Raw genomic sequence first — 13,099 nt, 5'->3', positions numbered from 1 at the left:
GCTGATGTTTCCATTGCAGTCTGAAGATGGAAAAAGCTGATGTCCCAGTTTGAAGACAGCAGGCAGGATGAACTCTCTCTTACTGTGTTAGGGGTCCTGTCTTTGTGTTCTATTCAGACCTTCAGCTGATTGGATGAGGCCCAACTGCATAAAGGAAGGAAACCTGCTTTACTCAGTCTATTGATTTAAATGTTAATTTCTGACATATTTCATAGATATAGGACATTTCAAAAATTTATAAGGAACCATAAATGACCCCACATAGCTGAAGCAATTTTGAGAAAGAAGATCAAAGTAGGAGGGAATCACAATACCTGATATCAAACTATATTACAAGTCAATGATAATCAAAACAGTCTGGTACTGGCATAAGAACAGATACACAGATCAATGGAACAGAAGAGAAAGCCCAGAAATAAACTCAAGTCTCTATGGTCAATTAATATTCAACAATGGGATAAAAATTGCCTCTTCAACAAATGGTGTTGTGAGATCTGGACAGCTACATGCAAAAAAAAGAAAAAAGAAACCCAACCACCAACTTACACCATATATAAAAATAAATTCAAGGTGGATAAAAGACTTAAATATAAGTTTTGACACCATAAAAGTCCTAGAAGAGAACATAGGAAAATTTCAGATATTCCATGCACCAATATTTTCATCAATATATCCCCTGGAGCAAGGGACATAAAAGAAAGGATAAACAAATGGTACTTCATCAAAATAAAAAGCTTCTGCACTTCTGGCCAAGATAGAGGCATAAGTGGAAACACTGTGCCTCCTTGCACAACCAAGTTTAAAGACAACAAAGTTTTAGTAACAAAAACACAGCCAAAACACAGAAAATTGAACTGTATGGAAGTCTGACAATAACAAATCATTCAGCCAGACTGGTAAGAGGGGTAGAGTCAGCAGTGGAACAGGGTCAGGCAGGAAAGATCAGCCAGACTGACCCAGGAGTGCAGGTGGTGGTTGGTGAACCCCAGGCATGGGGGGGCAATGGGCGGACCCAGTGAGGGTGCAAGGCAGCTGGTTGACTGTGGTCACACATATTTGTGTGCAGATAAACCAAGCAAAGGACTGAGCAGTGAGACAGACAGCTCAGGCTAAGGCCCCAGCAATGGGAATTAGAGCCTGAAAGCACCAATTGGATAGACTTTCAGGGTTGAGGTGCCCGGAGAGGCTCCCAGGCTCACAGAGAATTTGTTGGAAAGACCCACAGGGTCCTGGAGGGTGCACAAGCCAACACACCTGGGAGCCAGCACCAGGGGGACCCAGTTTGCTTGCAAGAAGCAGCAGAGGGGACCAAAATCTGAGAGAGAGCAGAAGAAATGCCATTGCCCCTCTCTGACCCCGCCCCCCACATACAGCATCACAACCCAGAGACTGGGTCATCCCATCCTCGGCATAATAAAGGAGAACTTCCCCAAGTTGGCAAAGGAAATAGAATGCCAAGAAGTCCAGGAAGCTCAGAGAGTCCCAAAGAAGGTGGACCCAAGGAGGAACACACCAAGACACCATCATCATTACATTAGCCAAGATTCAAATGAAGGAGAGAATCCTAGAAGCAGCAAGAGCTAAGGGGACTGTCACCTACAAAGGAGTTCCCATCCGACTGTCAGCTGATTTCTCAAAAGAGCCCTTACAGGCAAGAAGAGGCTGGAAAGAAGTATTCCAAGTCATGAAATCCAAAGACCTATATCCAAGATTGCTCTATCCAGCAAAGCTTTGTTTACAATGGAAGGGCAGATAAAGTGCTTCTCAGATAAGGTCAAGTTCAAGGAGTTAATCATCATCACCAAGCCCTTATTATATGAAATGTTAAAGGGACTTATCTAAGAAAAAGAAGATAAAAAAGATGAACAGAGAAAGGACAGCAAACTCACAGTTATTAACAACCACACCTAAAACAAAAGCAATCTAAGAGGACAGCTAGATTAGGAATGAAGCCATAGAAATAGGGATCACAATGAGGGTTAGCAACAGGGAAGTGGGAGGAGAAGGGGGAGAAGTTACAGAGAATAAGTAGTATAGGCGGTAGGTAGAAAATAGACGGGGGGAGGGCAAGAATAGTAGGGGAAATATAGAATCTAAAGAACTTATGATACATGGACATAAACGAAATGGGGGGGAATGGTGGGGGAGGGGTGTGCAGGATGGAGGGGAATAAGGAGGGAGGAACAGGACAACTGTAATAGCATAATCAACAAAATATATTTAAAAAAAAGCTTCTGCATGGCTAAAGAAAGCATCAGCAAAATGAAAAGGAAAGCAATCATATGGGAACATATATTTGCAAATGATACCTCAGACAAGGGTCTGATATCCAAAATGTATAAAGAACTCACACAACTCCACTCCAAGAAGACAAACAACCCAATTAAGAAATGGGCAAAAGATCTCAACAGATACTTCTCTAAGGAGGACATACAGAGGGCCCAGAGACATATGAAAAACATGCTCAGCATCACTAGCCATCAGAGAGATGCAAATTAAAAGCACAATGAGATACCACTTCACACCAGTCAGAATGGCCATCATAACCAAATCAACAAAGAACAAGTGCTGGTGAGGTTGTGGAGAAAAGAGAACCATAGTATACTGTTAATGGGAATGCAGACTAGTGCAGCCATTGTGAAAAAGAGTATTAAATTTCCTCAGAAAACTAAAAATGGAACTGCCTTTTGACCTGGCAATTCCACTGCTGTGACTATACCCTAAGCATCCTGAAATACCAATCAAAAGAACATATGCACCCCAATGTTTATAGTAGCACAATTTACAACAGCCAAGTACTGGAAGCAACCTAAGTGTCCATCAGTAAATGAGTGGATCAAAAAACTATGGTACATTTACACAATGGAATCCTATGCAGCAGAAAGAAAGAAGGAGCTCCTATCCTTTGCGACAGCATTGATGGATCTGGACAGCATTATGCTAAGTGAAATAAGCCAGGCAATGAAAGACAAGTACCAAATGATCTCACCTATAAGTAGAAACTAATCAACAATGACAACAACAACAAAAAAGCAAGAACAATAAAGCCAGAGACATTGAAATAAAGAACAAACTGACAGTAACCAGAGGGGGGAGGGGAGGAATAATGGGGCAGGGAAACAGGGAGAGTTGTCAAGGAACATGTATAAAAGACACAGGGACAAAGCCAAAGGGGGATAGATCAAGGGTGGGAGGTGGGGATGGGTGGGGCAAGGGTGGTGGTGGGGGGAAAATGGAGACAACTATACTTGAACAACAATAAAAAATGTATTAAAAATGTTAATTTCATTACAAAGCCCCATTCACAGAAACACCTAGAATAATATTTGGTCATCTTTGTCCCAGTCAAGTTGCCATCACATAAAATCAACTATTACAAATCTTTTGCTGGTCTCTAATTATGTATGCCAATTTCATTGTCTGTGGCTAGGGGAGCCAGGAACAAGAAACGCAGGACCCCTGTCTTGTCTATGTCTACTAGGACTGCTCTGGGCACTGGGCAGAGACCTCAGAGACAGAAACCTCACTGTTCATAAAGAAAAACATCTCTCTGGGAAATGAATCACAAAAACCTACTTTCCCCCAAGTCTGTGGCAAGTGGGTGTGGACTGCTAACAAAGCAATGACTTCCCTGGTTAGATACACGAGTCACACAGATCTGTGCTTCTTAACCTTAACTGCATCCTGGAAACTCCTGGGGGGAGGATTTAAAAATATGGATGTCTGATTCACACCTAGAAATTCTGAATTAATTAGTCTGGAAATAGCCTGGTTATTGGGATTTAAAATAAAATATATACAGTAGTATTCATTTTTTTGGATGTAAAGATCTATGAGTTTTTTTTTTTTATTTTTACCTGAGGACATGCTTATTGACCCTAGAGAAGGGGTAAGGGAGAGATAAAGAGGGGGAGAAGTATCACTCAGCTGCCTCCTGTAGGTGCCTCAACTGGGAACTGAACAGGGTGCAGCCAAGAGGGGGGCCCCAAAAAAGAGATTTGGAATGGGATCTAGAACTCAAGGTGTCCAGGAAATATTAGAAAGACATATAAGATGTCCTCACCCCTTACCACACCCCCCACAGGTGTCAGTTGGGGGAAGGGACAAATGGAGCAGGGCCACTGAGAGTTGTTTTCCATAGCAATAGTTTTGCAGATAACCTCTAGAATGGTCATTTAACATATCTATAACCTTTAACTGGTTTCATAGATATGTTAAATAGCTGTGACCACGTTTTGAGCCAGGGAGAAGGGAGTAACTTCCATCCAGGATGTAATTGGGAGGCAACACCCCCTGGTTACAGCGCCTGTGTGAGAGCTTGGAGATGACTGGCCCACACCCTGGGGCTGTGCCTGCCCAGATCACTATGGCAGCCCAGTAAAGCTGGGAGGATATGGGAGGCCTGGCAGGTGTAGCCGATTGTGGGAGGAGTTGGAAATGGGGCTGCAAAGGAGGACTGGCACAGGGATTTAAATGCAGATGGGGCAGCCATTGGGAGGGAACTATGTGGGTGTGGCAGTGCAGAGGGGACAGTCACACAGTTTTGGTAGAGTGAGGACCTCCTCTTGGCCATGTGAGAGGGAGAACCACACACTGTTCCAGAATGGGGACTCCCACAGCCATGTGAAAGAGAGAGCCACATGGTTTTGGCAGAGTGAGGACCTCCTTTTGGCCATGTGAGAAGGGGTAGCACATGGCTTCTGCCAGAGTGGTGACCCTACCCTCTCCACAGCTCTGGTGGAGGAAAGAACCATGTGGTTTTGGCCAGAGCACAGACCCCTGCAGCTCTGGTAGAAGAGGACCACGCGGCTTTGGGGTGCTCCCTTTGGCTGCATGGCCTGGGAAGCAGGAGAGACTTTGCCAGGAAGAAGGGTAAAAGAACTCTTTGCCAGTAGGCTTTGAGAAGGTGCCACATGGCTTTGGAGTAATTAGAGATCCTGCCTGGACGGGGCCAGTGGCCTGAAACAAGGACGTGTGCTTATTTTCCTGAGATATAGTACCCTGAATTAGGGCAGGGGGGAAGAAAGCACTGTGGGCATCTGTGGTTAATCTTAAGGACTTTGATATATTAATGGGGACATTGGGTCACTACTTTAAGTCTGTATAGCTTTAAATAAACCTTTCCTTTTCACAAATCTCTGGCATTGAGAGACTTCTTTCCTCTGGTGGTGGACATATGAGCCCCGTAGGTATTAGTATACCATCCTTGGGAGGGGGCCCTGTTGTTCTGTAACAGTTTTTGGCATTCCTGGGTGGGCCAGATATTGCCTCCCTCCCCCGCCCCCTTGGACCTCTGTTCGATAACAGAACCTGCAACCTAGGCCTGTGCCCTGACAAGGAATTGAACCTATGGCCTTTTGGTGTATGGTATGACACTCCAACTAACTGAACCACACTAGTCAGGGACAACTCTATGAGTTTTAACACAGAAGCATATAACACTCACCACAAACAGGATGCAGAACAATCTAACAGTTTCCAAATTTCTGTGATTTGCCCTTTGAGTTTTCCTCATTTTCTTTCTTTTTATCCTCAACCAAGAACATTCTTATTAATTTTAGAGAGAGGGAAAAGAAGGGAGAGAGGGAGAGAAATTTTGATGTGAGGGACAAACATTGATTAGTTTTCTCATACTCAACCTGACTGGGGAGAGAACCCACAACCTAGGCATGTACCCTGACCAAGAATTGAACCCATAACCTTTTGGTGTACGGGACCAACTGAGCCACACTGGCCAGGGCAAGGTTCCTTCATTTTCATCCTCAGTGCTGGACTCTGATAACCACTGATCTGTTCTCTGTCCCTCTAGTCAACCCCCACCCTCTGCCCTTCTAAAAATGTCATGTAAATGGAGTCACATAATCATATGTATGTCATCTTTGGGGCATTGGGATTTTTAAAAGCTTTCCAGGTGATTCTAGAGTGCTGTCAGGGTTGAGAACCACCAACACAGTCTCTGCAGCCTGTCTCTTCATTTTGTGCTAGGTCTGCTTCCCTCTTAACTGAATGAGCAGGAACATTGGAGACTCAACAACATTCCAACAGGAGATTCAGAAAGGTGACCCAATGTGGAAAGAAGGTCAATCCTTCTTGAAGGAAAACAAGTGATTCCAATTACCAAAAACCTAGTCCAAATTAAAAAAATACCCTAAAATGGGATTGTTTTAAAAGCTTAAAAATAGGGAATGAAACTTTCTTGGCAAAGATCGGCATTGGATGGCATGTGAGAGTTCACTTCCTCTAATGGCCAGGCATGTGGGTTTGCACAGAGGGGTGGAAATAGGATGCCATCTACTCAGTCCAAATGAGTAAATTATAACTGCTGCCAGATGTTCCTCAGCAGAAACAGAATTTCAAGCAAATGACAAAGCCTGTCTCTTTCTATGGCACATCTTTGTAAGATCATTACTGAGCTTGGATGATTACAGCAGCGAGATTCTAATTCAGGTACCATCTACCATGGAGCCAAGTCATTGCTGGGAAATCTCAGGTAGCTTTGGGGATAAAATTGTTCATCTTTACTGCATTTCTCTGTGTCCAGGCCTTATGGAGGAGTCACCATGGAGACAACAGGGTTCATTGCCTTCCTGTACAAGCTGGCTGTGAAGGAAGTACTGCTGGCCTCCCTCAGACCACGTCCTCTCCCCTCCATTCCATCAGTGGACTTTCCCCTTTGGATGTCAAACCCTGTCCTCAGGCAGCTGGGCAGAGCACTGGAATTCAGATACAAGTGGGGTGTACTTTTGAAGGAGCCCCTAGTGTACACAGAGCCATATGTAAATGCATTTAGGGCCAGATTCAGCATTGAATATTCCCTGATGAAAGAAGAAGCCACACAAGGTAATGGGAGAAGGCTAGGGACAAGAAAATTAAGGTTCATAATTTAATTCCACTGCCTCTTTTGGTTGTGTGAAAGCATCAAGGGAGTCAGTGATGTTACACTTTTGGGTTCACCTAAAAATAGACAGACTGCAGACCTGAGACTGTGGAAGGTGTTCTTCCAGCAACAGGAATACTAGTGTTCCAATAATGAGAGTAAGCTGTGTGTGCTGTTGCATCGAAAATGTGGGATACTGACTGGTTTTTACCATGAGGTTGCAGGTTGGAGCATTACTCTCTCTGTAAAGGTCCTGACTTCCTATCCTGAGACTACAGTGGAGGTCAAAGGGCTGTTAGTGCATTATTGCTGCTGCATTAGGAAATAAAATTTCTTCTTTTTTGCGTGTGAGTCTCTCATCGAGCAGAAATGCAGGCTGAATGATTTTTAATTCTTTGCTTTCAATCATAATGGGCAAGTGCTGTGGGGGCAACTTTGCCCACTAAGTCCCCCCATTCACCATGGATGAAAGTGAAACTACCAAGACAAGATATGCTTGGGGAGGAAAAGTGGCCAATCTCTCAAAGGGGAAGGGCCAGGAGCCTCTTCCTCAAGGGGCTTTTATTGGGTTTGTTTGCACAAGAGTACAGGTAAGGATCAAACAATAGATAGCATTCAAAGAACTATGAGGGCTTATTCTCATATGAGGGCTCAGTCAGGGTCAGATAGCTAAAGAGCCATAAATCTTTGAGGAACAAACTTTTTGCTTGGACCATAATCATTTAAATAAGGGCATTCTAAACAAAGCAGGTTTCACAGAATTTTTGCATATTCTTTCTTAGGACTGATCACCCAGGGAACCCGCCCTTTCTAGCACAGAGCTGCACTGCCTTCCCCATCGTAGGTTTTTAGGCTTAAGTGGATTAGAGCCAGGAAGTGCTTCTCTCAGATGGAACTGGGGACTCGGGCTATGTCATAATAGCTGGGGGGCGAGGGTCCATCATTCCCTCTTTGTCTCAGCCCCCCAAGTCCTCCCATGATGGCCTCCCAAGTGATTGTGTCTGGTTTAGGTTGCCCCTCCTCTGAGGAGTCATACTTGTCATGGACTAACCGACCATGCATTAGGGGCAGGGGAGGAAGTAGAGACAAGCTTTGTCTCCTTGTGGCTCCCATTCCGGAGGTCGCACACTCATCCTTAGCTATGAGAGGCAGTTATAATTCCCGAAACCAGGCAGGGTGATCCCCAACAGTGCTGGACAATGAATCATAATTAAAATGGTTGCATCCATTGGATTGCTTTAACCAGAGCCAACCACATACCACAGGGACCAGAAATCTTTCCAGCTGCTTAGCTGTCACATTGTGAGTGGTGGTTTGGGCATATATACATTCAGATCAGCAACCTGGATCACTGGTGCTTTCCGGTTCTCTGAAATCTGTACACTTGTGAATCAAGAAGCAAGTGATGGTACAGCCCTGTACATCCATGGCCAATAATGGTAAAGGGCTGAAAAAATTCCAGAGCAGAAGAAAATGGATCTGATGTTCTAAAATGGATCTGGAGTTTCTTAGGACAGACACTTTTGTATCTGTTCTCTGCAGAACTCTCCCACTGGATTGCAAGATATTAGTATACCCACTCATGGAATGCCAGTAGAAGCATCCAGCCAGTCGTTTTGACAGCTCAAAACAAACAAATCAAACAATCATACAACCAACCAACCAAGGAACCAACCACGCAAATCCTGCTCCCGTACATTTCCAAAATTCCTGGGTTAGGAAGTACTGGAGAGAGGAGGGTTTCTGGGAAGGAGGGCTTATAGGGAATAGCCAGTATTCAAAGACTTTTGGAACCATATCTTTTTAAAAAAAGGTTAAATACCTTTATTTCTTATGAAAATATGCTCCTTACAACAATGTAAACACTACAGGACTGTATTGATTGCATTTCTATGGTAAGAGAAAGAAAGAGCTCTATTATGAAGAATTGTCTCTGGGATTTTGGAGGCAGAGAAATTTTATGATCGACCACCTCCAAGCTGGAGACTCAGGAGAGCCAGTGATGAGCTTCAGCCTGAGATTGGAGGCCTGAGAACCCAGTCCAAGCCCAGGAGGCCAATGTGCCAGTTCACGCAGTGGCAGAGGGAGCCAGTTTGCCCTTCTTCCACATATTGACTTAGTCTGGCCCTCAGTGGATTGGATGAGGCTGTCACTGGCAAGGGCATTGGCCCATGCTGCCTCCAGGTGTGGGAAATCAGTGAGAGGGCGATGAAATGGTGCAGGGGGCCCAGAGAGGCTTCAGCCCCACTTCCGGAGATGAACGGATATGATGCTTGAAATTTGCTTCGAAATAATCTAGTAAGGGAGAAGGTGGAGGGGGAAGGTGGGAGCCAATCATTTTGACAAGTTTCCGGAAAGGAACAGCTAGGAGGAGCTGAACCCTTTTTCCATTTGGTCTCAGGACAAAGGCAGGTACCACACCAGCAGCTCCACACAATATGATGTGCTCACTAAGGAACCCGGTAGAAGTTCCTTGGATTAGTGTTGGATGACTCCTTGCTGGACCCCAGGGAAGAAGTGATGGCCTTACTAGTTTCACAGAGAAAGAGGAGGAGGAGTTATTGCAGCCAGAAGAGGACAAGGGAAGTTTATCAGATGGCTGTGGACCAGTAGCTAAGACTTTTGGCCTCTCCAAATTATCTCAACTAAGTACATCAGTCCGTCAGGAACCAACTCTTATGAAACTATTAAACATACTCTTTGCACTCGAAAAGAATCTTGTAAAATTAACAGCTGTCTCACATTTAATCCAATAGTTTTTGATGCTGTGCTTGATAAGGACAAGACCAATACATCCAAAAATGTTCAAAAAACCCTCCTCTCTTGGAGAAGAGATGAGAAAAGATGGTCTTAGCCCAAAACTTTGCTCTGATTCTGAAGGGATCATTCCCAATGATTCTGCCTAGGATGGGCCCTTGCTTCCTTGTCCTTCAAATAATTACTTTCAACAAACTGTTCCTGATAGAAGTATGCTTGGTAGTAATAAATCTGCACCTGTCTGCTCTCAGGTCTTAGGCCACTCAGACACCCCTCAGTCAGGGCCATCCTAGAGAAATGGATCACATGAATCGAGTCCTGAAATGAGGTTTCCACTAGTCTCCAGTTCATCAAACAAAGATGTTTTTGGTAAGGATTCTGGGAACCTGAAAGTCCCTGAGAGAACAGACCTAGTCATTCCTGTTCTGCAAGCCGAAACAAGAACTAGTGGGTCTACCAATTCAAATGCTAATTTCTCCCAGGAAATAATAGTTAGCCAAATATCTGGGCACCTTCAGTCTAGTTAAGTTGACACATGAAATTAACCATCATAAGACTTACTGCCTGGCAAACCCAGAAAGTCTCAGCCCCATCCCATTTGGGGAGACGGCTACAAACAAAATGGCTCAAGGCAATTGCTGGGCTAAATGGCCCAACACAGCCCCACACTTGCTCTTGTCTCTGGTTGTGAGCTCCAACGACCCCATTCCCAGCCCTGGTTTCATGGGCTCAGTGTCTGAGGTGTTTCTCTTGAGCTACAATGGCGTGTTCTAATTTCCCCCTCTGACTTAACCAGACTAAAGTCTTTGACCAGAGGTCTGTTTTGCATGTTTGCCTGATTTCTGTTTCCCTGGAGCCTTCGAGGAGAGACCCACCCCAGCATGCAGCTGAGTGTAGTCTTAGGAGCACAGGCTTAGGTGTAAGACATGGCTGAGTCTAAGTCCCAGCCATCTCTTTAGCAGGCATGAGACCTTGTGCAAGTTATTTCACATCTTTAAGCTTCAGTTATCTCAGCTTTAAAATGAAAATAGTAATATAATTTCATAGCACTGTTGTAAGGATCAAATTATTAAATAATATAAATAAATGTTAAATGCACAGTAGTGTTTCATATACCTTCCTAGTCTCACCATCTTTTTTAAAAATTAATTAATTTTTATTGATTATGCCATTACAGTTGTTCTATTCCCCCCTTCATTCCCCTCCACCCTGCACGCCCCGTCCCCGCCATTACCCCCCTTTAGTTTATGACCATGTATCTCAAGTTCTTTAGATTCTATATTTCCCATACTATTCTTGCTCCCCCCATCTATTTTCTATCTACCATCTATGCTGCTTATTTTCTGTACCTTCTCCCCCCTTCTCCTCCTCCCACTCCCCTGTTGCTAATCCTCCATGAGATCTTCATTTCTATGTTTCCACTCCTGATCTAGCTGTCCTTTTAGTTTGCTTTCGTTTTAGGTGTGGTTGTTAATAACTGTGAGTTTGCTGTCCTTTCACTGTTCATATTTTTTAACTTCTTTTTCTTTTTTTAAATTTTATTTAGTTATTTTTCAAGTACAGTTTTTTGTTTATTTCTCCCATCCCAGTCCCCCCGCCCTGTCTCCCCACCTCCCCACCCATTCCCCCCCCACCCCCCTGCCAGGCCTCATCCCTGTGTCTTTCATACTCGTTCCTCAAAATCCCTCCCCATTTTTTCCCTTAAATTCCCTTCCCTCTCCCCTCTGGACGCTGCCCACTTGTTCTCTATTTCAGTGTCTTTGTTTTTATTCTGTTTACTTGTTTGTTTTGTTGTTTAGCTTCCTGTTAAAGGTGAGATCATATGGTATTTGTCTTTTAATACCTGGCCTATTTCATTTCACTCAGCATAATGCTTTCCAGTTCCATCCATGTTGTTAACTTCTTTTTCTTAGATAAGTCCCTTTAACATTTCATATAATAAGGGTTGGTGGTGATGAACTCCTTGAATTTGATCTTATCTGAGAAGCACTTTATCTGTCCTTCTATTCTAAATGAAAGTTTTGCTGGATAGAGTAATCTTGGTTGTAGGTCTTTGGATTTCATGACTTGGAATACCTCTTTCCAGCCCCTTCTTGCCTGTAAGGTCTCTTTTGAGAAATCTGCTGACAGTCAGATGGGAACTCCTTTGTAGGTGACTGTCCCCTTATCTCTTGCTGCTTCTAGGAGTCTCTCCTTCATTTTAATCTTGGCTAATGTAATGATGATGGTGTGCTAGTGTGTTCCTCCTTGGGTCCACCTTCTTTGGGACTCTCTGAGTTTCCTGGAAGTCTATTTCCTTTGCCAGATTGGGGAAATTCTCCTTTATTATTTGTTCAAATAAGTTTTCCACTGGTGGCTGTTCCTTTCCCCCTTCTGGTACCCCTATAATTCGGATGTTGGAGCATTTAAAGATGTCCTGGAGGTTCCTAAGTCTCTCCTCATTTTTTTGAATTCTTGCTTCCTGACTCTTTTCTGTTTGGCCATTATTTGCTTTCTTCTGGTCCACTCCATTGATTTGAGTCCCATTTTCCTTTTCATCACTATTGGTTTCCTGTGCAATTCCATTCATTTCAATTAGTTTTGCCTTTATATATTTGTCTAATTTGTGGCTATAATCAACCAGATCTGTGAGCATCCTGATCACCAGTGTTTTAAACTGTGCATCTGAGAGTTTTGCTATTTCTTCATCACTTAGATTTATAGGCTCTGGGGCTCTGAGATCTTCTTGAGCCATTTTTGGTCTGTTCGCGCTCTTAAGTATGAGGAGTGGAGCCTTGGACTCCCAGGTCGCTGGTTTGTGACGCTGTATGTGGGGGTGTGGTCAGAACGGGGAAATGGCAGCCCCCTCTGCTGTTTAGTACTGCTGGGTGAGGAGCAGAGCCTTAGGTGGTTCACCAAGGTAGGGCCACTCCGGTCGCTGGGTTATGATGCTGCATGTGGAGGCGGGATCAGAGGGGGGAAATGGCGGTGCCCTCTGCTGCAGCTTGCCGCTGGGGCCTGCTGGGTCCCGTCTAACCACCCACTTCCTCGCTGGTCTATCTGTGCACGAATGTGCGACCACAGTCAAATCTCGGCTCTGCTCCCTCGCTGGTTCCCCGTGGTCGCTCGCTGAGTCACTTACTAGGTCCACCCGTTGCAACCCTGTGCCTGGGATCTGCGTGCCTGAGTCCATCTGACCAAATTTTCCTGTGTAACCTGCTCCACCAGATGCTGGCTTTGCCCTTCTTACCAGTCAGGCTGAAGAATTTGTTGTTATCAGACCTCCGAAAAGTTAAATTTTCTGTGTTCTGGCTGTGTTTTCTGTTGCTAATATTTAGTTGTCTCTAAGCTTGGTTGTGTGAGAAAGCACGGTGTCTCCACCTATGCCTCCATCTTGGTGGAAGTCTCACCATCTTAAGCTATGAAATTATATATGTTTTTAAAAAAAGATTTTATTTATTTATCTTTAGAGGGGAGGGAGAAAGA

At 44.2% G+C, this 13,099-nt stretch overlaps 1 pseudogene; it reads left to right on the top strand.

Moving 5' to 3' along the window:
• The first annotated feature begins 6,560 nt into the window (after positions 1 to 6,560).
• Positions 6,561 to 10,161, top strand: LOC119065167 (S100P-binding protein-like; annotated as a pseudogene).
• Positions 10,162 to 13,099: the final 2,938 nt, after the last annotated feature.

Source organism: Artibeus jamaicensis, unplaced genomic scaffold (genome assembly GCF_021234435.1).
Source record: "Artibeus jamaicensis isolate MK-2021 breed Jamaican fruit bat unplaced genomic scaffold, CSHL_Jam_final contig_477, whole genome shotgun sequence".
NCBI classification, from domain to species: Eukaryota; Metazoa; Chordata; class Mammalia; order Chiroptera; family Phyllostomidae; genus Artibeus; species Artibeus jamaicensis.
Note: the sequence above shows the minus strand (reverse complement) of the source record. Positions and strands in the feature narration are given on the sequence as shown.